The following is a 26,190-nucleotide window of genomic DNA, read 5'->3' as shown; positions in this document are numbered from 1 at the left end:
TTCTACTTTGTGTGCTTATACTAGCCAAATGTTCCAATGTGGTTATTTGTGGAGCTGAACTAAAAGCAACTTCCAAGTCAGGTTTAGATTTGAATGAGAAATCATTTAATCCTACTCCTGGGTATTGTTTGCAGTAAATTGAGATGGGTTTGGTTACTTACGGGGTCCATCTGAGCTTCTACCTCTTCCATTAAACAATACCAGCTCAAGCACACACACTCAGAAAAATCTGAATGTATATCAGCCAGATGTTCACAATGACTATTCATAGGAGAGGTATCCCAGTTTTCATTCAGCCCTACTTCATAGGTGATCTTTCTTCTTGGGCAGCAACACAGAAAATGACAACAGAGTAGCAAAGAGCCTCCATGCAGTCTTCAAAAGCAGCAAGATTTACTTCACTGTCCAAGGTATCTGTCATTCAGGAGAAGAGTCAAGAAACAAACCCATAAAACACCACTCTACCACCATCAGGAAATGAAAGTGGTATATGGGCAAAGGATTTAGCAAATTTACTCCTGCTAAATGGTGCGTTTCTGTCATGTCTTTACAAGGGATTCATTCTTCTCCCTGTGTTCTCATGCTGCAGGTATTTCACAGGGTGTTCCTTTTTCCTGAGGCATTCAAAACTTCTCTTGTAGCTTCTGCTGGGTATAGGGTGAAGTCTATCCATAGAGCTTCACTCAAAAACCTTATATAAAGGTCTGGACTGTGGAACAGGAACAGAGCCAACATGTCCTCCCCAACAAAGAGGCCTTGTTTGCCATGTATGAAATATATAAGAACACCAGTACAACCAATCAGACATAGACAGTCTCCTTTCCTACTCTGGGCTGTTCTTCAGATGTACATGTGCACTTTTGTTGATCTGCGACCTAAAATATGACAGAATACAAAAATGTTGGTGCCTCACTGTAGGGTCAAGTGCCATATCTGATGTAAGCTTACATAAACTCAAAATTAGCCCATCCCTTAGGACCTACCTGCAATATATGCTGCTCCTAATGATCAGTCTCTTAGTTCACTCAGTGGTCACACTGCATCAAAGCTTTATTTAGACATCATGGATATTGGTATATAGAAAAGTAAGGTATGAAGGATTAGAAATCATTTGTCCAGGAATGTTTCAAGAAATAAGGATGACAAAAAAATAGCTACCTATTTGTTTACAGGTGTAACCCTTCTGCCAGGCACTGGTCGGCAGCAACAAGGGCCAGGCTCAATTTTGGGGTCTAAATATACTATTAGTTCAAGCCCCCACACAGACTGAATGGTAAACACTAAATACATTACTTGGGCATCCTGCATAAACAAAACTTCCTCCTTGCAAGCAGCATGAACAGAAAGCAAATGCAGAAAATAAATAAAAACACTAAATACAATTTAAAACACTATCAACTAAGCATAATTCATAGATTACATCCTCTTGAGGTGGCTTCACCCATGCCCAGGCCACCTGGGACCCAAAAGGCAGCTCTCAGGGTTTTCACCCTTATACCTGCCCTTCAGCAATGGGCTGGAAAGGGGGGCTTCACTGGAGAGTCTTTTGATCTGCTCCTTGGGCTTGCGGGTCCACAGGAAGATGCTAGAGAATATGGGTCCTTCTATGTGAGGGGTCTCTCATTGTTCCCTGCGATGCTGTAGGGTGATCCCCGCTCCCATGTGGTGACTTTAAGGAGTTAACTGTGGTTCCAGACAGCATGCCACACCCCTACATTCCTGATCTCAATCCCAGCTCTGCTGGGCAGGAACTGCAAAAAGAAACTTTGAAGGAGAAGCCAGACTTATCTCACTGGACCTGAACTGGGCAGTAGGGGAGTGCAAATCAGGCCCTATTCGATTTGGATTGAGCTCAAATTAGGGACAGTGATTTGGATCCATCAATTCGGATCACTGTCCCCGATTCAATTCAGCCAAATCCAAATCTGAAGATTTGATGCTGATTTGGACAATTAGTGATTTGGACATAGACGCAGCTTTAAAAGTTTTTTCTACATACCCTGAAGTAGCAGGTGCAGCTTGTGAATGCAACAATGCTGGGGCAAATGGAGCATCCCACAGAAGTGTGGGGGAAACCTTCATTTGCTCAGTGGTGAACCCAGAACTGGACCAAAAGTACTTCTGGTCCACTTCTGAGTCTGCCTGGGTGCCCCCTCCCCCCCCAGACCCAGGAGGCACCAGTCAATGAGCTGGAAGGGAGCCTGGGGGGGCCCTGGTGCTCTCCCCAGTGGACCCAGAAATGGACTGAAGTGCTTCTGGTCCACTTCTGGGTCTGCTGCTGAACACACTGGGGAGTCCGGTGTGCTTCTGTGGGATGTTCCATGGGCTCCAGCATCACAGCACTCATGAGCCCCTGCGACCTAGAGGTATATAGAAAAAACATTTAAAAGCTGTGTCTACGTCTGAATCTCTGAATCTTTCTGAATCGATTTGGAGGGTTGCGCTTCAATTCAGAGATTGAAGGGTCTTCTGATTCGGTTCAGATTCAGAGATTCAGTGACCGAAATTGGGGCAAACCTCTGCTGAATCAAATCAGGGATCAAAGCTTTACACAGCCCTAGTGGCCAGGCCTATACTTCACTGAAGCCTGAACATATAGCTGGGGTTCGCTATAGCTGTAGAAACAGCAAGTGGTTGGTGGGGAGGGCCCAGGCCTATAGCATCTGGGTCTCAGCTATACCTCACGCTGAGACGATACAATTACAAATCAAAGGGAGCCAGACTCCTGTAGCCAGTAACTGTCAGTACCCATTCCTGGGCAATTTGCTTCAGGAATTAATACTCCTATGGCATTACATTAATCCATTTGAAAAGAAAAAGAGAAAGAATGAAGAAAAAAAAAAAAGGGGAAACAGGAGTCTCTCTCCTTCTACCTGAGGCTTTCCCTTCCTGTAGTGTTTGCTTGCCTCTCTAGGAAAGGTGGAGGGGTAAGCAGGAGACACCCCCCCCCTCCCCCCCACCATGGGGAACAGGTTTTTTGGCTCCCAATGTAGCTGTGCAGCTCTCAGCAGACAGATGAATAAAAGTCCAGAACCTTAGTGAATTGTTCTCATATACCTGGTGTGATATCACTGAAGCCATATCCAATTCAGGAGGGACACATTTTCAGTCTTTCTGCCAGAAGCATCCTCTAGCCAATGAAACCAGAGGGTTTTACATATTTTCCCCAGCTACAGGTCCCAGCTTGCCATGTGCTGAGCACATTGCCAGAACAACAGGGCCATCTTGCTCATATCAAAAACCAAACAAAAAACACAATATACAACTCAGTGCGTTGGGGGAGGGGGGGGGAGGGGGATTACACAGGTATTGGTCAATCTGTAGACTTATTTTAAAGTGGCAGAAATTTGTCTCAGTAGGTTCTCTCTCTCTCTTTTTTTTTTCTTTCAATGACCACCACTGCAGCCAGCACTTTGAGCAGTTATGGATCGAGGTAGCACACAATGTATTTCTCTGGTTCAGCCAGTAGGCTTTAAGAAGTGTTGGACACACTGTGGGGGCGTACTACCAATCTTTCAAGAATATCCTTTTTTATTTTTCTTAAAGTTATTTGATGGAAGAAAGATAGTAAAGCTACATCAGTCACCTTGCACCATGAAATGTTGTGACTCAATCACTCTAAGATGCTTTTTTAATGTTAAACATAGCTTTCTGTGATTAAACAATGTTTCTCTAAGTTCATGGTTACAATTTACTTATTATCAATAAAGAGATGACATGATGACAGAGGTTATAAGAGCTGCAGAAAAGAGAATTTTATCTTTCATCATCTAACATCTCTGAGGAGCAAAGTCATGTCAAAGAAAGAGACTGCGGGGACAAAAAGCTGTGGGAAGATTTCCTCTTTGATATCATTGGTAACAGAAAAATAAGAACCAGCACTCCTTATGAAAAGGAGATTTTTTTTTTAATTTTTTTTTTCCTTCAATAAAACCCAGTTGTCAGCTTTACATCACAACACTGTAACTGCTATCTTTTTAGTACCTTTCTGTCACAATATATCATGGGCCTGCAGTATTTACTCAATTCTCGCTCTCTTTTTTTTTTTTTTTTAAACAGGCAATTGATTACAGCTGGGTGGAATTTTCCCACCCCTGCGGAGCGTTGACTTTTGTCAAAAAACAAAAACCCAAAAAGCATTCACATTTTGGCAACTAAAAATGTTTCAGCTTTTGTCTATGGTTTTATTTTATAAATAAAACAGTACATTCTGTGTGGAAAAAATATGTTTCAGACTTATTTCTTTTTCCCAAATAGAATACTAGTGGAAGAGTTGAAAGAATTTTTTCAATCAGCTCTAAGGCTGTCACACAGAAGATGTCTAGACAAAGCAGTGCACTACCCTGTACAGATACCCCAAACCAGGTTTGAATATGCTAGCTCACACTGGAGAGTACACAGCAGTAGCATAATGATGGAGGAGTGAATGGGGCTGCCTAGGTGCTGGGGCACAGGAATGGAGCTGGAGCGGGAGTGTGTCATCCTCCTGTTCCATCTCCTTCTCCTCCCCTTGCATTTTCCCAGCAGTGGCTCTAGCTCCAGCACCGTGGGGGGCAGAACAGTGTTGACAGTGGGATGGCTGCTGTGGACGACAAATATCTTTGGGTTTTTTGCCGCTGAAAACTGGTGTTGAAATGGATGCTCAACACATCAGCTGCAAAAAAAGAAGGTGACATCTGTCCCAGCAGCAGCAAACCTGCCCCTACACTATGCACCACCACTGCCCAGAACACAGTATTGGCCAGTTACACCTTTGCTACAAAGCAAAAGCCAATGCTGTGCACACATGCACTAGCTATTTACAGCCCCATCAACATGGCTTTGCATTCAGGCTACCATATTCTATAGTGCACGTATGATTACACTGCTTTTGGCACATAAGTTAGCATGTGCAGAATTAGCTAAAGTATTTCTGCACAGCTCTGCCTCATGTCATACAAGAAAAAAAGGTGACACATTAAAACTTGATACTAACACTTTATAGCTTAGAACAGGGAAACAGAATAAGCTAAAATGTCTGGTAAGAAGAGAGAGCAAGCAAGGATAAACCCATTGTCCTCATTAAAAGGGTCTGTTCCACACTAGATGGTGGGAAACAGCAGGAAGAACTGACAGACCATCTGCTGTAAAGTACCTCACTCCTGTTTTCTCACCAGAAGTGGTCAGGGGGAAGCTAATATGTGGAACCCCCGCTTTTGTTCTGATAACACTATATGTAGAGAACCCCCTTTCATAAACAACCTAGAAAGAAAGTGGTTGAGCCCATAATAATTTATCTGGTTTTTGTTGGAGAGTATTTAGTCTTCCCTATATGAACTTTGTTGGATCCCAACCAAAAAGCAATTAATTTACCATTGAAGATTCACAATTAGTGCTGGTAAAGATTGTTCTTGTTGAAGTGCTAGGCTATGGGAAAGTCAGGAAAGGATGAAGATTGTAGGGGACAGTAAAACAAAGTTCCTTTGCTACTTCCACATTTTTTCAACCAATTTTAGTTATGTTCTTTCCTTACCAAACAGCATCTTTCACAACCACAGAAAATTATGTATTTATCAGAACCTTTTGGAATTTCAAATACGTGTTAATGCTCACCAGAAGTCCCCTAGACACCTTTTTATATTGACGTTGTTACACTTGCAGTACGTACAAGATCCATTAATGCCTCAATAAAAATTACAGGATTTTAATTTGTTTGGAAATGGGGGGGAGGGAGAAATTTTCACTCATGCCAACTGACTGTAGTTTCTGATCTTTTCCTGAAAGCACAATATTTTATTAACTCTTCAAAGTGGAAACTAGAGGAAAAGGTCAAAGAATAAATTATGTTTGCAGTAAAGTGACCCAGATTAAATGTTCCCCATGCCTTGCTGTACATCTCAAAATGTTAAGAAAATGTCACGAGTCATTCTTCAAAATCCTTACAATTAGATCATTAATTTAAGTTTGTCATGTTGACAATCAGCTAGGCCTATGAATGCTGGACAGTTCTTAAAGGCTATAAAAGTAGGTGACAACTATTAAATTACTAGTAAAGAGACTGAAAACTAATATGTAAAGACAAGCTTGGTGACGATTAAATGTGTAAGCAAAGGAGAACAAATTTTACTAAGTTCAGAATGCAATTGGAAATCACGGTACAACACTAGGTTGCCTGACATCAGGTCATCCACAGCTGCATTTTCTACACAGCGTTTGAAGAGTTTAAAAAAAACAAACAAGCAAACCAACCAGATTGGCCAAACCAGCAATCTTTCTATTAGAAGATAAGCAAAAGTACCACCAAAATAGAGTGCAGAAACCTTCATTCATGATTGCCAAAGTTAGAATGCTAAGCAGTCCTCCTAGGATACTTCCCGCAGCAAGTCACCAAGTCTCTTCTCCAGCCTAACTTCTTAGCCACTTCCTACACTCTTGGCAGGACAATGCAACAGCCATTGCTATTCCCTATATTCATCTTCATTCCAGAACAAACAGATCTTAACCCCTTCCATGCTTGCTGAATCTCCACTACCATAGAAGAGACTGTTTCTGATGTGCACTCCTCTTTTCTCAGCACTTTTATCTCAAAGCCTAGCATTCTCCAGGGACCTGAGACTAAGGCTAGGGACAGACTTGCAAAAAGCCTGAACCTGAATTCATTCAATCTTTGCAGGTTAATTTAACTTAGCTAGGCTGAACTGGTTTGTAACTGCACAGACATACCCTCCAGACCAAAGAAATGCCAACTCATGTTTGCAGTGGCTCCAGCTAGAAGCCAGGGGGCACTAGAGCAGCCCTCCCTCCCCTTCCCTTCCTCAGTGCTGATCTGAGGGGGGCATGGCCAGGCCCTGGTAGGACACTCTGATTAGGGGGCCCTTCCACACTGCCCCCCCGCTCCTGACTAGCAAGGGAGCCAGGACAGAGGTAAACAACATTTAGTTACACAGCAGGGAGTTGCAAAGTTGATAGCATTTAGCACCCCATTAAAATAAAACAAAAGCCTCCCATTAGTTCAAGCTCTTCTTAAACAACTTTTTCCAAGAAAGAAATGGAGGAATGGAGGGACCAGCTGACCTGTTGATTAGGTCCAAAAAGCCCTGAGTGGACACAATCCTATCTGCCTTACACAGAAACCTCTCAGCATTAGCTAGCATACCACATTCTGGCTACGGTCCATGCTGTGGGAGAGGGAAGGGAGGGAATCCCTGCTTGAGCAGGGAGTGGTGAGGGGGAGGTGGAGCAAGGGGAAGCCAGGCAGACTCTATTGTGCCTGTAGTCTCTGCTGGATGCCAGCTAGGAAGCAGATAGAAGGGGCCAGCCTGTTCTCTGGAGCAGAAAGCAGAACCCTGCTCAGGGCTGCAAAGCATCTGGGATGCTGAGGGACTCTTGTTTAAGTTAAACCAGGAAGGGGTTTGGGACAGACATTGCATAAACTGGTTTGACCCAAATCTGCTAAGTCTGATACGACATTAAACCAGGTTTATCTCAAACCAGTTTCAGCCATTCTCAAACTGGTTTATGTGTACTGAACGTCTGTTCTGTTACAGATTTAAACCAGTTTCTGATCACTTAAACCAGTTTGTGTGTAATGTCTGTCACTAATCTAAAAGTCCTGGAAGACCTTACTGTTCTGAGGCTGAAATTGCAATGAACCTGGCTAGACCTAGTCATGCCCTTTAAAGACCAGCACACCCTTTTTAAATTAGTTTATAGTATTTAAAAGGTCATCATCAGTAAATTCTGCCCTGTCTCTCCTTAGCCTTCCAGTTTTGCTGTACCATGTTCTTGTATGGCCTCCCAGAAAGCCATGGAAGGAGCAGAAATCACCTACCAGTACAAAGAAAGAGACTTCAAAACACTCTATCACCACATTAGTAACCTGGTGACTTGGCCTATACTATGGCTAATTAATAAAACTTACAAACAAGGGAAACTGAACTGAAATGAATAAACATTTTTTTTTAAAACACAGGTAAGTTTCAACACCAATGACAGGGGAGAAGAAAGGTAACACAAGCAACCAGATCTTAACCTACTGAATCCTAACATCCTTATGTACTTCCTAACAACAACGAAATTCCTAATAACCTCATAAATCCAGCACTCACAATTCTGGAATTCTCAAAAAGCCGGCCCTGCAGGCAGGTGGTGTCAGCCGCTCTGCTGGCTGCAACAGGAAGCAAAGCAGCGGGAACTGTAAGTGGTCCCAGGGTGTGGGGGCATGGCTCTTGCTGCCAAATGCACCCTGGGAGGGCTATGGGGCTGCACCAGGGTCTTCCTGGGAGATGCATGCCCCTGGATCTCCATGCTGGACAAAAGGAGGCTGGCACCCGCCCCGAGCGCTGGGAAGAGCCCGGTGCCACCGCTGGCCCCAGTCCACAGCAGTAGCCTGCTATCATCCAGCATGCAAATCCAGGGGAATGTGCCCCCCAGGAAGAGCCCAGCGCAGCCCTGCATCCCAGAGCCCTCCCGGGTTCAGCGTAGCAGCAAGAGCTGTGTCCTCCTGCCCCGCACCCACTTACAGTTCCCTCCTCTTCACTCCCTGCTGCAGCCCCAGGAGCTACCGATGCCACCTGCCTGCAGACACTGGTCTGTGCTGCACCCCTCCTCCCACCTTTTCCCTAGCCCAAGCCTCACTCATTCAAAAATCTGGACTTTTCAAATTTCCAGCAGGTGCTAGGTCCCAAGCATGCTGGATTTATGAAGTTATACTGTAGCAACTTTAACAATCCTAATGAACGCACAAATGTATGTGTGGGAGGAGTGCCCTAGATGAATTTCACTTGGCACCAAAGGGACCTGGTTCCCTATCCCTGCACATCCTGAGAAAAGGGGTAATACTTACACAGGAATGTTGTGAGCTGCTACTTCTGTGCAAACCACACCCAGGGAAAGGAGTCTGGGGAGCCGACTCGAACCACCGTCAGCTGCAGATCACCAGAAGTAGAAGATGAAGTTATACTGGAGTTAAATATTTGTGTTGACCTCCTTTAGATTGTCCAGTTTGACAGTTTCCACTGAGGTGCTCTCTGTCGCTGGTCAGGTCCTGCAGAACACACTGTAGGCCAAGCAACAACACCTGATGTTCACAAGGCACACCACCACACCAGTTGTCCACAGAATCACTTCCGCCACTTCCATGCACAAACTCCACACCTTTTCCTTCTCTTCTGTCCTCAAGCAACCACTATTCATCTCTCTCCTATGCACTCCTAACACACCACCACAGCTTACGCAGACATTCCCACACTCGCCACACACCCAGACAGACACAGACCCCGTCTGTCAGCAACCCCCCCCCCCCCCAAAAAAAAAACAAAACCCTTAAAAGGGTGGTGCACACAGCATGCCAGAGATCGCACACAGCCCTGAGGTTTGTACTGGGTACCATTTTTCAGCGACTTCCAAATACTACTGCACATGCTCTTAGTCTGGAGGTCAGAGAAGGTTCATCGTCTGACCAACTTAAGATACACATGTGTATGAGGCCATATACAGGCTAGGTGGTAACACCATGGACTCCGAACCATTTTGGCTCCAACAAGGAGTAGGAGATGATACAGGGTCTGAGCTTTTGGGATCAGTAACCCCATGGTGAAGCAGTTAGGAACTATAATTGTGTCTAAAAGTCACAAGGCAGTCCCCTCCACATTTTTTTTGAGTAATTACCTTGAAGTGCTTTTTATTTCCCTTCTGGTTTTGAACCTTCATGGCTCACATTCCTCTATAAACAGTAAATCTAGAAACTGTTAAAAAAAAAAAATAACCAAAACAAATATTGTGACAAAAAAAGGTGTGGCAAACCACTCTATTCCTTTTTTTTCTCCTTTCCCTTCCAGTTTTCAGTAAAACAACAGCTCCATCTTGGCCAGCTTCATAGAGAGGAAGAGAAATAAGAAGCTAGAACAGATAGATGACTCAGTGGATTCAGCAAGGGGCCTCTATCAGATCAACAAAAAGGAGATTGAAAAGAGACTGGGTGGTACTGGAATGACTTGGTTACTGATCAATTAACTAAACAGGGGCTAGGTGGCCCGAATTAATTATATTGATAGTTATTGTAGAATTACAAGGCCTAGCTCCAAATGGGTACCAAAAACCAGTCTAGCCATGATAGCTGAATTCTAGGAAGTTTAATTTACCCTACTCATGAGAAGCATGCAATGTGAACATACCCACCCATATGATTTTGTAGGATGCAATTCATGGTTTTTGAATACTTGAGGCCAGAAGGTTAGCAATTAAGTTACAATGCAGTAACAAGGAACAAGACAGAGTGAAAATGTATGTTTTTATGTATTTGTATAATGGCAAAAAAACCCACATAATTTAACTGTTGCGACATATGTAACAAATGATGAATGTTTTACTTCTCAGTTGTTGATCATACATTTTGACAGCTTTTGTCACATGTTGGCAGATTTCAATTTGAGAAAACTGATTTGGAGCTGCTGAATTATTTAAAATGGTAAATAAATATATTTTATTCCTAGTAAGCTGATAATTGCTTTCAAGCAAAGCTTTTTCATTAGAAATATTTACTTTTTTAAGTGTTAAGTTCTCTTGAGAATACGATTGTTCAAAGTAGAACAATTATCTAATGTATATAAACACTTCTGCAAACCTCTCTCTTTTCTTTTAAGGTTAGAACGTTCCTGAAACCAACAGCACCAAGTTAAAAATGACCCAGTGGCATAAAATGTCTGGTCTAGTTGGTCTGCACCAAAGGTCTGCAAATATTTTCCACCAACCCACTCTTGCTTGCATGCTCTAAACTGAGAAACAGACTATTTAGCCCATGCCAGGATGCCCCTCTGCAGTTGCTCTTCAGACCTGACCCCAGTATGTTTGATAGTGGCATCACTAGAATGGACTCAAGAGTATTTCTAGGTTCAGAGTTGCATGCAGGAGCAGGTGAATTGGGTATCCTTGGGGCTGCTCCAGCTAGGCTAGGACATTCTGACCAGAACTGACAAATGAAGAATAATGTGGCAACTAAAAGAATGGCCTGAACCCTTAGTGTTCAGTCTTAAACTTTGCAGCTTTTGAGGGGAGGTTTGTACAATAAAGAAGTTGGTTAAGGCAAGATCCTATTCTACTTCTTAAGTTCTTCTGTAGACTTAGGTGCCAAAATGTGATCCTATTCCACCCTGCTCAAGTCCCAGAAAGACCGTTAATAGAAAAGATGATTGGGTGTTCCTCCTCCTTGCTGCTCTTTTCCAAATTACTTTTCAGACTAAGATAGCAGCATGTCACAAAAAATAGATATGTCAGTGGATTTTCAGGGTGAAATAGGATCACAAAAGATGAAGTAGGCTCTGGTACTTAGTGTCAAAAGTCCATTTTTTAAAAAGGTGTTAGCCAGAGTCCCTTGAAAATACTCTTTAAACCTCAAAGATTTTAAAGAAGTGAAGAGATTGTAAACCATTGCACACAGAGATGAAAGAGCTAAACAAGTTAGGAAAATTGGCAAGGAACAGGTAGCAGCAGTACATCAACTTTAAAGGTTTGCTTTTACTTTGCTAGTCTTCCCAAAAAATTATTCTGGGAGGAAGTATGATATTTTAGGGGGCTTTCCTTCCTTTGGGAAAGGGAGGTGCAATTTTATTTTTTTTTTTTAAAGATGGTCTTATGATAATGGAAAGCCTGCTTATTTGTAAGTAATGAATTATAATATATTGTTATGCTAAAAAGGTGCTAATGACTGTAATCTTGTTTTTGGTTTATTTGGATCAAAGACTAACAGAAAACAAATCCTGGTCAAACTTTTAGATTCAATAAAAGGTACAATTATTTGTAGGGACTAACACATGTAGGAAACTAACAAAGGGAGTGTTCAAGGTGCATGGCATATTACAGCCAAATTGTGTGGGTTGAATGGCTTCTCCATTTGTGAACACAGGGATATCTTGGTTATATGGTCAGAAACAGAAAGCCTAGAGAAGCAGTTATGAACCTGATCTTGAGAAAAGGCAGAAAGATGGAGATTGCTGGGCACATGCCTCACTGGAGTGGCAGATTTGAGGATTTCCAAGCTAGGAAATTCTGTGATGGTACTTATTCCACTGATCATAGTGGAAAACTGCTTTGGGCCACACCCTAACTTACCCATTAAGAATGTGAATGGATTTAGTGGATCCTAATTCACCCTGCATCAATATCTGAAAAAGTAATAATTCAAAAGGTGGATAGGCAGATCTACCACTTTTGGGAATTCAGATTTATGGATAAGATGATGTTCCCTACAAAGAACACCCCGTTACACTTTTTCAAGGACTTAGGCAAGATGGAACAGGTGCTTAGCGTTAGGGTAACAATACGGATTCTGGATGTTGGGGTAACGATATGGAATCTGGAGTGCTGAGTGTGCAGCTGAATGATGGCTTTTTCCTGTGCCTCTGCAAAAAGCTTCTGGTCACAAGATTGGATTATATATTAAAAGATAACCTCAGCAAAAGCTGGTGGTCACAAGGCTAGCTGATATATTAAAAGCAACTAACTTAGCTAATGCTTAAGTAAGCAAATTCTTAACAAAAGGATAGAGTGCAAAGTGCATGATGTATTAAGCAACTAGTGTCAGGAGACAAAGCAGAGATACAGCCTTGGAGATGGAGAAGTCAGCAAGAAAACCAGCAAGAAGCAGTGAGAAACTGCAAAGTGACCAAAAGAAGATAGGGGTCAAAAGTTTTATGCATGCACTCTTAGCAGTGAGGCATGTAAATGAATGAAATGCACAGGCAATTCAATGTTAAAGAAGTAAACAGTAAACAGAGGTGGAGCTTGAGACAGGAGGAGAAATGGGTGGAACAAGGTGGAATAAATGTTAATATTTATGAAAAAAGGTGTAGAAAATGTGAAAAGAACTAATGTTCAATGCTGCTCCCCATATTCTGCCGGTGACGGAGCTCGCCCGAAGCTGTCTCCATTCTGAATAAAAGCTGTTGCAAGCGATGTGTGCTGGTGTTTGCTCCCTGTTCTGCTCTGGCTAATGAGTAACAGGATCCACGGGTAACTGGACCATCATCTCCCTAGTCATTGGGTGCTGCATGGAGTCGGGGTCTAACACTTAGTTGGTGGAATAAAATCTGGTTTGTGGAGTAAAATCTGTGTATACTTGTTTGTAAGTAAACAAGATCACACCAAAAGATGTAACACTTGCTATCAAGTTTTTTATCCTATAGATATACTCCCACAAAATCCTGAATATTGCCTGGTCAAGCGAAAGACATGTGGTAAAGCTTGACAGAGTCCAGGGAAGGGCCATGCATATGATCAGAGACTTACACGGCAAGCCATACAAGGAAAGGCTGAGGAACCTGTCAATGGCTGGGTGAACCGCTGTTCACCAGATCACCCTTGGGGAAAACCAGGAGTAATAGCCACAAACTCCTGCAAGACTGTTTCCGGCTTAACATTAAGAACAACTTCTTCACAGACTGTCCAGCCTGTGGAATAAGCTCCTTCCAGAGGTGGTGCAATCACCTACCCTGGAAATCTTCAAGAGGAGACTGGAGGGTCACCTGACCCAGTTGTCTTTCCTGCCTGGTGCAGGGGGCTGGACCCTATGATCTTCTGAGGTCTCTTCCAGCTTTACAATCTATGAATCTATGAACCATATATTGACTATGCCAGTTACATTGAGATGTTATTAAGTTTTGGAACATTCTGGCAGATTTGAAAATAAAATTAATTTTTCACCACTGCTTTAAATTCTGTTTTCCTGGATTCCCAATAGATTTATAGGAGATCCCAATGCATCTGAAAGAGAGTTGAACTGGAATGTGTCCCAACAAAGGCCTCTAACATAACTGAACATAAGCAGGGTTGTTGCCATCAACTCGAAACATATGGCTGATCCATTGTTCCCTTTCACAGTATCCTGACATTCTCCCAAGGTAGGCAAGTCATTATACAAATTTGATCTAGAGAGAGAGATTTAGCACTGTCTATTACAGTGACCATCATGTTTAATGTACTTTGCCCCACATGCTTGGCTCATTAGGCAGCAATGAAGCAGTTAATGAAAGGCCAGATGAAGAATAAAATCCTGTCAAGCAGCTAAGCAAATTTTTGCCTTTAGCAAATCAGAAACTCTTGGGTCCAGCCTTTTCATCTGGCAACTAATTTGGCCTGGCAACTAATTTTTTAGTTGGCCTGGCAACTAATTTTTTAGCTCCTCTGCCCAGACTTAACTAATTTTAGAGAGGTAGGTAGCCAGTTTAGACTGATGTCAGGCAGAAGGCAAGGTTGATTTGCACCTTATACTCTTATGCTACACATGTCTAATTTAATAAGCTTTCCATGAGCTTGAACTAACTTAGATGTGTGAAAAGACGCACACAAAGCAATGTATCAAATCAGGAAAGCAATATGAATAAAACAAGACAAGGAAGATGACAGGGTGAGGGAACAGTTCTTGGAGAGGCAAACCATCTGTACTATTTCACAGTGGCATAGCAATGGTGGGGGGAGGCCCTCCAGGGGGTACTTGGTCCCCTGCCAGTACTTCTGGTTTCACCGCTGGCACTTCCAGGCTCACTGATCAGCCACTGGGGGATTCCTTCCCGCTCAGCGATTGGCTGCGGATGGGGGGTACAAATGTAAGCATTAGCCCCTGGGTGCTTGAGAGACACACCATGCCACTGCTATTCCATGGTCTTTCTTCCTGCCCTACTATGCAGCTCAATAAGATGCAGCTGTATGGAGACCTCAAGATGTTTTTTTTTTTTTTTACTGTCTAAGACTAAGGGAATATTTCCATGACAAGAAGTCAACAACAGAATGCAATTCAACAAGGAGAAATGCAAAGTGCTGCACCTAGGGAGGAAAAATGTCCAGCACACCTACTGCCTAGGAAATGACCTGCTTGGTGGCACGGAAGCGGAAAGGAACGTGAGTCGCCAGTGTGACGAAGCCATCAGAAAAGCTAATGGCACTTTATCATGCATCAGCAGATGCATGACGAACAGAACCAAGGAGGTGATACTTCCCCTCTATCGGGCACTGGTCAGACCGCAGTTGGAGTACTGCGTGCAATTTTGGGCGCCGCACTTCAAGAGGGATGTGGATAACCTGGAGAGGGTCCAGAGAAGGGCCACTCGTATGGTTAAGGGCTTGCAGGCCAAGCCCTAAGAGGAGAGACTAGGGCACCTGGACCTCTTCAGCCTCCTCAAGAGAAGGTTGAGAGGCGACCTTATGGCTGCCTATAAGTTCATCATGGGGGCACAGAAGGGAATTGGTGAGGCTTTACTCACCAAGGCGCCCCCGGGGGTTACAAGAAATAATGGCCACAAGCTAGCAGAGAGCAGATTTAGACTGGACATTAGGAAGAACTTCTTCACAGTTAGAGTGGCCAAAGTCTGGAACAGGCTCCCAAGGGAGGTGGTGCTCTCCCCTACCCTGGGGGTCTTCAAGAGGAGGTTAGATAGGCATCTAGCTGGGGTCATCTAGACCCAGCACTCTTTCTTGCCTATGTAGGGGGTCGGACTCGATGATCTATTGTGGTCCCTTCTGACCCTAACATCTATGAATCTATGACAAGAAGCCATGACACCAACCCACCATAGACCATACAGCCATAGAATAAGAGGTGGAACCAGAGGAAGCCAAGTGGTAGGAATGGGGACTGTGTAGCCCCCTGCTTCTTGCACCTGGGAGGCCTGGGTGCTGTGGTGCTCAGGGTCTTAGTAGCAGAGAGTTGAGATTGACAAAGTGGCTTTGCAGAGTTTGGGTTGGAAAATTCTTAGAGCTCTTCAGTGGTTCCAGAGCACCCAGCCCCTGAGAAACCAAACTCAGGCTTCCTTCCCCACAAACCTGGACAACCTTCTGCCCCAAATACCCAGGGCCCCTAGCAGCCAAGTGAAAAAAATAACATGGAGGCTTTTTATTTCCTCACCCATGCAGACTATAGTCTCTATATGTAATAGAGTCCTGGCTGCATTTCAGACCAAACCCTTGACCTGTATGTGCTTTGGGGTGGAAGTTGCAGGCCTGGGGAGGACGGAGAGATGTGGTTTACGATGCCTGAAGGACTGACCAGACACTTTACACAAAAATGCTCAGTGTCCACACATAACATTGAGCTGAGCTAGTTCATGGAGGAGCAGCTCAAAAAAATAGTACTTGATTTTTCTAGTGCACTTTTAAAACTTTCCAGGAAGTCTAAAATGATCTCAACTGGCCTGCACATGTAGAATCTTTTGTTTTAAACCCTATTTAAAGCTGTAAATGTGATTGCTGTCCAAACCCTCTGAAAATGCAGATACCTCCAAATCAACTTATTTGGGCATCCAGCACCCAGAAATATGGTATTTCCAAATTTATGAGAGTTGGAGAATTCTAAAAGGTATAGCAAGGATGATTTATCACAGGAGTGTTCAACCTCCAGCCCACCAAGCCATGGCATCCAGTATCCCCTATTAACAAACTTTCAACAGGGTTGACAGGTAAAAAATTCAAATGGACCCTTCAGTCATTCCAACTAATGTGAAAGGATTATTGATTAATTGACAAAGCAAGATTAATAGCCATGCAATCTTATGGGACAGGTCTTGGCTACTGCAAAGCAAAGCTGGCCAGACTTTCAGTCTTTGTCAGCAAGGATCCTCTAGCTAGTTTAACAGGTATCAATAGAGATCCAAGGTTCAAACACAGTCCCTTGGATTTTTATATCCTTTCTTGATCTTGAACTTGCTGCATACTTTGGCTGGACCCTACTCAATCAAATGCCAAATTGTTGTCTTAATTCGGTGGCTCTCCTTACTATCTCTGGACATGCTGATTTATGTTTGCTCAGCTTGTTATCTAAGTTAACTTTTAGTTACTGTTTTCTGGAAGTGCTGATTCATGTTTGCTCAGCCTATTGCCAAATTGCACTCAGGCCTACTCAGCTCATTAGGGGCTGCTCCTTTTTCCTTCACAAGCCTCATATGCTGGAAAGCCCCAAGGTCTTTCAGCTGTGCCAAGTCATGTATGCTGGTGTCAGTCAGATTTGTCTAGCTTCATCCTTACGCAGCATGAGTTGGGAAACTTAGTGGCAGGGGAACAAATAAATACTGCCTCCCCTCCCACACTGCCAAGCCCTAAGCCCTGCCACACTCCCAACCCCCCCTGCACCACTGGATTAGGCTCCACTGCACCTTTCTTGTATGCCATATTGGGCCCACCAGACAGATCTGACCCACAGATGGATCAGGCACCACCTACCTGAACCACAGGACAAAAAGATTGGGCACCACTACTCTAGTGGACAACACACTGTCTTGGCTTGACACAACAATAAACATGACTTTGGGTAAGTCATTTCAAGTATGTTGTGATTCAGTTCCACTTGTGCACAAGATGGATACTACAGGCATTTTGTGAGGTTAGGAACTGTTACTGACTGCGAGAGGCTCAGGAAATACAGGTAGATCCCAGAGGACTGACAACAGAAACATGCATATGCCTTCCCTATAAATGTTCTTGTGAACATTTCTTTTTAAATGACCATTTGATGTTTTTGGTTTTGCAGTGCAGAATAAAAATGTAAATAAATAAATAAATAAATATGGTTAAACTGAACAAAATGTTATAGATTTTTGTTAATATTAAAGACAATTTTATTTCCCTTGTTAGAGTCAGACTGACCCAAATTACTAGTCAGTTTGGACCTAACATCAGTATCCACAGAATAAAATGACAATACATATGTAAAGGAAAATGCCATAATTTATATTGATTAGAATCAATATGATTTCAGTACTGTACATCCTTAAACTTGTATGCTAGGTACTTTTGATATTTTTTTAATGCAATAGGAGGTTGGGATGACATGTCAAGTTTACACACATCAGACAGCTTTTGATAAAAGATATATTCCTTTCTCCTATGTGAAAATTGATGTAAAATGGCATAACATTAGCTATTTGGCCAGTTATACATGTTTTTATATAAAATATGACTGCAATAAAAGGCAAGCCAAGATGACTGATGGACATCTACGCGTGCAAAAGACAGATCATTTACAGAGGAAAATGCAAGTCTTCAGCAACTATAAAAACACAGAATTGACTGCTGTGCAGTGCGGCATTTTTGTTTTATAAAATGTTTGAAGCACTTTTTTTCCCAGTTGTTCTAAAAGAAGCAGATGAATGGATATTCTGAGGGTCTCTGGCAGTGGAAAAAGTATGTCATGAACTGCATTTTCAGCAGCAATTTGAAACTATAAGTCAGGAATACAAAGGTACAAGGGTCTGTGTCTATTCTTATATATACATATATGTATGTATAAACACCGGAATGATCTTTAATATATATAAATTTTGAAAGGTAATAGAAAATGATTTCAATACATTTCCTGCGTAAAGCTAACAAGTGAGTGAATTTCATCCCAAGTAAAATGAAACATTGTGACAAATATGAATTATTTTTCTTCACCGAGAAGAAACCTTGTGTGTCTTTTCTTCACCCAGGTCTTATTTATTGTACATGTCAAGTCTTATCCTGTAAAATACTGAAAACCCTCCACACACCCACTGACAACAGCAGGTAAAAAGGGTTATCAGAACTTTGCAGAAGGCGCACACACCATCTTTTACAATTAAACCTACCACTACTCTTCTTTCAGGGCCACTCAGAAAAGACATGACATACACCTGACATCTTCAGTGTAACACATTGCTGAATGTGGACTTGAACACAAAAGGCCAGATTCTATTCCACCTCTTAAGCATGTAAGTGGACCTAGGTGCCTAAGGGCAATTCTATTCCACTCTGCTCAAGGTCCCTGGGAAAAACACAGCTAATGCTGTATGTGTAATCTTCCTTCTTGCTGCTTTTTTTCTGACTCAGTGGGTACGTCTACACTTTTGTTAATGCATTGTAGTTATGGTGCATTAAAAATTTAGTAACTGGTTAACCAAGTACAAAGTCAATGCACATTAACTTGTGCTGCTGCACAGTAGCACCAGTACATGCGTTTTTAGTGATGCCAACTGCACAGTAGCCTACTACTAACTGCACAGTAACATATTAGCATGTTTTTTGCCCAGCATGCTACTGTGCAGTGTTATTATGCTACTGAGCAATTAGCATCTCATATAGATGCAACCAGTTTCAGGGTAAGATGATGGTATTTTACAAAAGTGGGTGCATCAATAGATTTTTAGGACATGAATGAAGTGGGACAGAATCACACTTTGCTTCTTAAGTCATCCTAGATACCCAGCAGGTAGAATAGAGTCTGGCCTCAAATGTGTTACACACCTTTGACTGGTGTTGGGTACACTGGAAGTTCAGTGTACTCTGAACTTTACTGCAGTAATCAGAATTTTTCAGGATCAGCCCCTAAAAGGATAAGGCAGATCTATTTAACATTTACCAGTATATAGAAACATGTACTGCATTGGTCTCTGCCTGTAAGTCATCTGTCAAGGTGGTTATGCAAAATTCTAGAAAGAAAGAGGTTTGCAAACAGCAGACTTCAATCACTTGTACATCAAGTATTAATACAGGTTTGGGAAATTAAACATTGTAGAAAATGGAACACCAGTAAAATTAAGTACAGACTTTTAAGGGAATCTCATATGCAGGTTCACAAACTAAGATGTAGATTGGTAAGGCAAGTGATCTGTGACCAATACAGTGAGCAAAACTCTTTCTTAATAAGAGGAATGGGATAACCACATGAGCTAGCAAATACAAGGGAAATATCTCAGAAATCAATGATAAAAATTTAGAATAAGAATGCTATTTTATTTAAATAGTTGGAATGGGTGAAATTTACCAGCAAGGTCTATCTTCTGATTATTACTAAGATACTGACAGCCTGTCCCCAATCAAGATTGAGACCCCATTGTGATAGACACAATAAATCCATAGTAAGAAATAAACTGCCTCACCCAAAAAACTTAACATTCTAATTTAAAAATATTGTAGCAAAACACAGGAATAAAAGAGGTAAAATGACTTGTTCAAGGTCACATAGTAAAGAGCTCAAGCTGAGCACTGTACCAGCTCAATTTCTAAGGCTCTTAAGCAATGCACAACCTTCAGCACAGGGTGAATTCAACGGCGTGAGAATTGCCAAAGTGCCATCTTCAGAGACGGCAGTACTTGAGACTCACTGGAGCAGTCTGATTGTATTAGTTAGATCAGAGCTTATCTGGACATCAGCTAACTGATGCATCAATTATTTAGTCTCATGTGTAGGGAACAAGTAGTAAATTGGATGAAATTGCTGTGAGGGCCTCCTTGCTAAATCCTCCCAATCTATTACTCTAGGTATAAAACATGATTAGACTGCTCGCTCACTGAGGCCTTCTGTTGGCTGTATATACTTTGGGGGCATCTCCATCCTATATTCTGGCAGCACTGCTCAGTGATTCTATGGTGCTAAGGTTTCTCCAGCTGGCTCCAACAACTTCTGATCCAAATTTAGAAAGGGCTAGTGGCTATAGAGCAAAATACAGTCTCTACCCATATTTCTCTTATGCCCTCCACTATATAGATCCCCAACAAAGGCAACATGAACCTTCTACTTGCCCACTCTTTACCAACCTGATCTGAATAGAACTATAAAGCCATCTTTCAGATTTGTGGGATGTTGTTAGAGAGGTATCTGAGCCTCTGTGGGGTTACAGCAACGTGGGATGAGAGGTCTATACGGGGTACATTCCCATATGGATAGGAATCCATCCCTGATATGATAGCCTGGAGGAAGCTGACATGGAGTGATTCTGAAATCCAGAGATATCAGAAACAAAGAATATAAAATGAGAAGACTGATATCTTCACATGGTTATCAGAAACTAAGTCACCAGCATTTCTATTCTGAAGCTGCATGGTTAACAGCTAATAAAGCAATTTCCAGAGATGAAAAACTAGATGACTGCTATGAAATGCTTCAGGGGCTATGTTTGAAAAGTGATAAACTTCAGTTTCACTCACCTCTTTGGATAAGAGATTTGAGGGAGCTGTAGTCAAGATTAGTGCTCTGCCTGTGAATGAAAACAAAATAGGGGAAAAAATCCTCTATGGCCTAGAGGAAAGATCAAAATGATTCTTGAAAAGTATCTGGAAAAAATCTGCTCACCCAACATGACTGGGCATGGATTCAGGACATGGAGTTTCTCTCTACATTTGATATTCAAGTTCAAACTAAACAGAGGCTGGAATTCCAGTTGAGATTTTCATACAGGAACACCAAGTATTGTTTTTTTCATTGCAAACTTTTACAATGCAGAAATGTGATATTCTTTCATGGGCTTAGGAAAGAGATCAGAAAGACAGCAACTCATGCATTCTAACCCTGGCTCCAACTTCAGGAGTGGGCTCAGAGGGCGGTGCAGTGGCGCAACTACACCTGCCTTCACCTATGCTGCAGGTGATTTTGAATGGCTTTGGAGGCAAGCTATAAGCATTGCCACTGCTGCTTCTCCCCTCCTTTCCCCTGCTCTTGAATTTCAGTTGGCGTGAGGGAAACAGGAGAAGGGAAAATAGCTGCAGTGGTCACTCTTTCTTCTCTGCAGTGATCACCCTTTGAACTGTAGAGACATGTAAAAGCAGGGGCTCTGGGCAGCACAGCCAAAATGTGCTAGGAGGAGTGGGGGCTGTGGTGTGTGTTCCCCTGTTGGTGCCAGTGGAGTTATTAAGCCCCTGAAACCTCCAATGCCTCTACAAAATGAATACTTCCATTACAGTTCTTTCCCTTCCTCCACAGTACCACTGCTCTTAAGAGAGACATCTATTATTAAGATTTATACCACAGTTTTTCTGTATGTAAATGGGGACAAATAATAATCATCATTTACCTCAGGAGGCTGATTCGAGAGGTAATTAGTTAAGACTTGTAAAATGCTGTAACAGATATATGCCAAATAGATTTGCTTGCCACTTAGATAAAAAGTGGCATTTCTAGTGACAGCAAGTTTTTTTTTCCATTCTGTTTAAAAATAATTTTAAATCCATAAATCATTTCTTCTGACTGCATCACTATTAAACTTACTGCACACATCATAATATCTATTAAAGCGATAACTACAACATCCCAAACTTGTTACTATTCCCCTGGGTTGTTCAAAGACTTTAAACACAAAGGTTGTATGGTATTATTCTGTCCACAGAGCAGAATGGATTATCAGATTAACCAGCAGTACTTTAGAAATACAAATGAGAAACAGTGAAGGCAGCACCTCTTTTTCATTGGTATCAAATCCTCATTGAAAAAAACCCATAACATTTTTAAACAGGAAAGAAAGGGGATCTATTTTATCATCTGGAAGCCTTTTCATACTAAACTTATTCCCCGCCCTCCTCCCCTGTGTACGTATGCCTCTTTTCCATAAAATTTCTTTTTTTTTTCTTTTTTTTTTTTTTACCTTACATATGCAGTCCATATGCAGAGGCAAACCAAAAAATAAGTCAATAATTAAAAGAACATTAAAATAGTAAAGCGCACCAGAGAGCACATGTACACGTGACAAAAATGTCATTTGTGTGGCTTAATGGTGTCATACATTACACATGCACCAGTTTTAGGGATTTTGGAAGAGTTTGCATCACTGTAGTTTAGTTAGGAATGATGCACTGCAGCTATAAGCTGTGGGAGAGGTGGACAGGCTCCACAGGAAAAAAAACAACAAAAAGTACCGGGCCTCTTACTTCTGCTTTCAGCAGGTGCCTGCTGAAGGCAGAGGTGGCAATGGGTGTGATCAGTTTGTTTGTTTGTTTTTGGAGGAGCCTGCCTACCTTTCCCATGACCAGGGGGGCTGAGTGGCCCCTGAGCTGCAGTGGTCTCCGGTCTTTCCCTTTGCAGCAGCGGTGCCCCCTGGGGCTGCCTACATGGGTTGCTAGTGGGCCAGGCGGCGCTCCAGCTTGGAGGCAGCACATGGCCTGATCCAACCATTACCCAAGCCTACCTGCTGGAAGTCCACTGGGTGCTATTCTCTGGGCAGGTTTCAGGAACAGTTGGGCACCTGAAGGAGGGAAGGACTGGGCCCCCTCAGCTCAGGAGATGCTCCACCTGCCGGCAGCTTAAAAAAAACAAACAAAAAAAATGATTGGGCCGCTCACCATGACACGATATAAAAATTGAAACAGTGGGTTTCAATTACAAACCTACCATTTCAATTTAGGGCATAGAATAAAACCCTGAGGAGTAAACCCCCATCACGTTAACAAACACCCAGAATGCTGTAATTTATAACCATATCAGAGCAATGAGACATGAACAATGGCTTTCCTGTCTTAATATTTCTTTTAAATTAAGTTTGAATCAATTCCATGTACAGTTTGTTTCCTTAAGTGTGTCTACAATAAGCACACTAAAAATGAAATACATATGCCCAATCTTTTAAAATCCAGAGCTTAAAAATATGTCTATTAGGCAGACATTTACCCAAACCAAAACTTGTAGTAGAAGCCGAACTGTTTATGATCTGTCAGTCTAAAATAACATCAGAAAAAACTCCTGTATCATGCACTATTATTCCATTGGACACATGCAATACTCAGGTCCTTTATAGGGTGGCACATGCAAACAGTTCATGGATTTCGGTGAGATAATCATGGATGACATGAAGCTAAGCACCCTGCACTTTTACCAACTTCAGTGAAAACTGAGGCCAGGTACAGACATTATACTTTTCTAGTCTAAATGATTGGAAGCCAGTCTAAACCCATAACAGAACAGAAGCTTGGCATACATAGACTGGTTTAAAAAGGGCAGCACCCAGTCCAAGATTCACCTGGATCGATGTGCACTCAAACTTAATTGATTTAGTTTAGACTAGTGCATCGAATTTCAGTACCAGTTCCCCTACTGATTCAAGTTAGGCTGCCATCTGTCATCATCCCAGGTTGCCCTGCAGCCCCTGCTACCCCTCCCTCCCCACCGGGAAGTGCATTAGCACTCACCCCACTTTTAGCTGCTCTGGCTGAGCACCCAGCAGGTCTCATCCCTGAGCTGTCACAAAACCGAGACAGCACAGACCCCTTCCAGCACAGACCCTTTGTGCAGTCCCACCTCCTGTGTCTGTCCAGCTGCAGGCAGGCAGTATGGGAGGGAGGGGGAGAAGGAAAGAGGCATCCATGTCCCTGCATGAACCCTGTCATGAAGTACCCCATCATGTACATGAGGTTGTGCCTACACACAGGGATTCTCCTGGCCTCAGTGTTAGGTCTGTGTGTACATAATGGGGTACTTCATGACAGGGTTTGAGCAGGGATGCAGATGTCTCCCTTCCCCCACATGCTGCCTGCCTGCAGCTGACAGATGCCTGCGGCTGACGGACAATGCAGCAGGGATAGCAGGGATAGTGTGTCCATGCTTGGAGTCTATCAGGGGTGGTCCGAGCACTGGGCAGTCTCCAGCAGCCCAGGTAGACCACAGGGCCTGCTGGGAAGCATGTAGGAACACTTCAAGCCTGCTAGCTTCAGCCTGTGTGCTACCCTCTCCTCCCAACCAAAGAGCAAACCTGTGTTCTGCTTGCTATCGATCTAACCAATGAGGCTTACAAAAAACCCATGTAATTTAGGTCAATTCTGCCTAAGGCTTTTTGAATGCCTGTACCTAGCTTGAGAGTACACAGGGGCACCTTGAAGAACAGGCAGTATGTCATGAAACATGCCCCTGGCAGCAGTTTATAATATCAAAATGTTTCAAACCAGTGGGGGGCAACCTTTTTTGCTGGCATGCTGCAAATTAGCCCTGCAGCCTCCTCAAGTGCCACTCTGATCCCCATTCCCTGCCTGATGACCTGCTTTTTTCTGCTCCTTTCTCAGTCTGCTGCTCTGCTTTCTGCTTCCTGCTCAATCTGCCTTTTTGCTGCCTGCCCCATCCCCCAGGTGCCATGTACCACATGCAGAGGCTGCCTGAGATGCTTGTGACACCCTGCAGATTGGCCATCCCTGTTTCAAACCATTCATCATCATTCAGTACTGGTTCAAAAGAGTGAACAAGAAAAAGCACAACAAGATTCCTCTTCTCCCAGATGAAATACATTGATTCAGGGATCTGGGAATCAAATCTTAAACAAGAAGGAACAACTCAGGTAATTGACAAAAGGTACTAGGGCAAGGGAACAAAGACAGCTGCAAGGTGTCAGAGATTGGTCACTTCTCGAGGAACACATAAAGGAAATCACCACAGCATTTAGCACTTAACTGCAACAAGAGCAGGAGAAAGATCAAAGAAACAGACAACTGGAATATGGCTGCTTCTGGGCCACAGCTGCCCTGTTTAGTTATCAGCAATCAGAAAAGAACAATGCAAGAAAAGAGAGGCAACTCTATAGCAGGAAGCTCTTAGAACTAGTTGGTCAGAATGAGCTAATTTCAATTGCAGTGCTTCTTCTGATGACCTGTTACTTGTGTGAATATTTCCAATAAAGTAAATACATGTTTGGCCTAAATACAAAAGCTAAGGTACATCCGACTCTTTCACAGCTTCAGAAGCCTCTACTCTATTCCCATATCCTGCCCACAGGAATCCCTAACACTGACATTCTATGCTGAAACCCTAGGAGTTGCAGCAAAGAATCCACAGTACTATGAGAGGGTGGCCAAAACTGGCTTTAAATCACATATGCATCTTCTTCCATGTTGCTCAGGGGAATAAAACAAGCTCTGATATAACTCCTTTGATGGCACTTGTGAGGTAGGGTAGGCTGCAGACTGAAAGGTCTTTTATAATCAGGGATTTGGATTTTCTGTTTGCAGTAGAAAAATGTGAATTTTTCTCCTTTCAAGGAGAAAAAATGTGTGACACCATAGGTTTCCCCTTGCAGGCTAGCAAAGTACCAGCCTGCAAGGGTCTGCTTGGGCTTTGGGGAGTGGGAGGAGGCCGATCAGATGCAAGGGGTGCCACATGCATGTGCGTGCATGCATGTGGCACCCCCTGCACGAGATGGTGCAGAGTCACTTGGAAGAACTGGATGCCTTTAAGTCGGCAGGCCCGGATGAGCTCCATCCGAGGGTGCTGAAGGCACTGGCCGACATCATTGCAGAGCCACTGGCGGGAATATTTGAACGCTCGTGGCGCACGGGCCAAGTCCCGGAGGACTGGAAAAGGGCCAATGTGGTCCCCATTTTCAAGAAGGGGAGGAAGGAGGACCCGGGCAACTATAGGCCAGTCAGTCTCACCTCCATCCTCGGCAAAGTCTTTGAAAAAATTATCAAGGCTCACATTTGTGAGAGCCCGGCAGGAAAAATTATGCTGAGGGGAAACCAGCA

The 26,190-nt window shown here is 42.9% G+C and overlaps 1 long non-coding RNA gene across 1 annotated transcript; it reads right to left on the bottom strand.

The window, feature by feature from the left end:
• Positions 1-402: 402 nt before the first annotated feature.
• On the bottom strand, positions 403-22,989 carry LOC102378060. The gene is made up of 4 exons (XR_324108.1): positions 22,878-22,989; positions 8,825-9,037; positions 984-1,048; positions 403-875 (listed from the first exon to the last, which is right to left on the bottom strand). It is a non-coding gene; the product is annotated as an uncharacterized LOC102378060 (long non-coding RNA).
• Between the last annotated feature and the right edge of the window lie 3,201 nt (positions 22,990-26,190).

This window comes from Alligator sinensis, unplaced genomic scaffold, assembly GCF_000455745.1.
Source record: "Alligator sinensis unplaced genomic scaffold, ASM45574v1 scaffold561_1, whole genome shotgun sequence".
Taxonomy (NCBI): Eukaryota; Metazoa; Chordata; order Crocodylia; family Alligatoridae; genus Alligator; species Alligator sinensis.
This window is presented reverse-complemented; position numbering and strand designations above follow the sequence as displayed.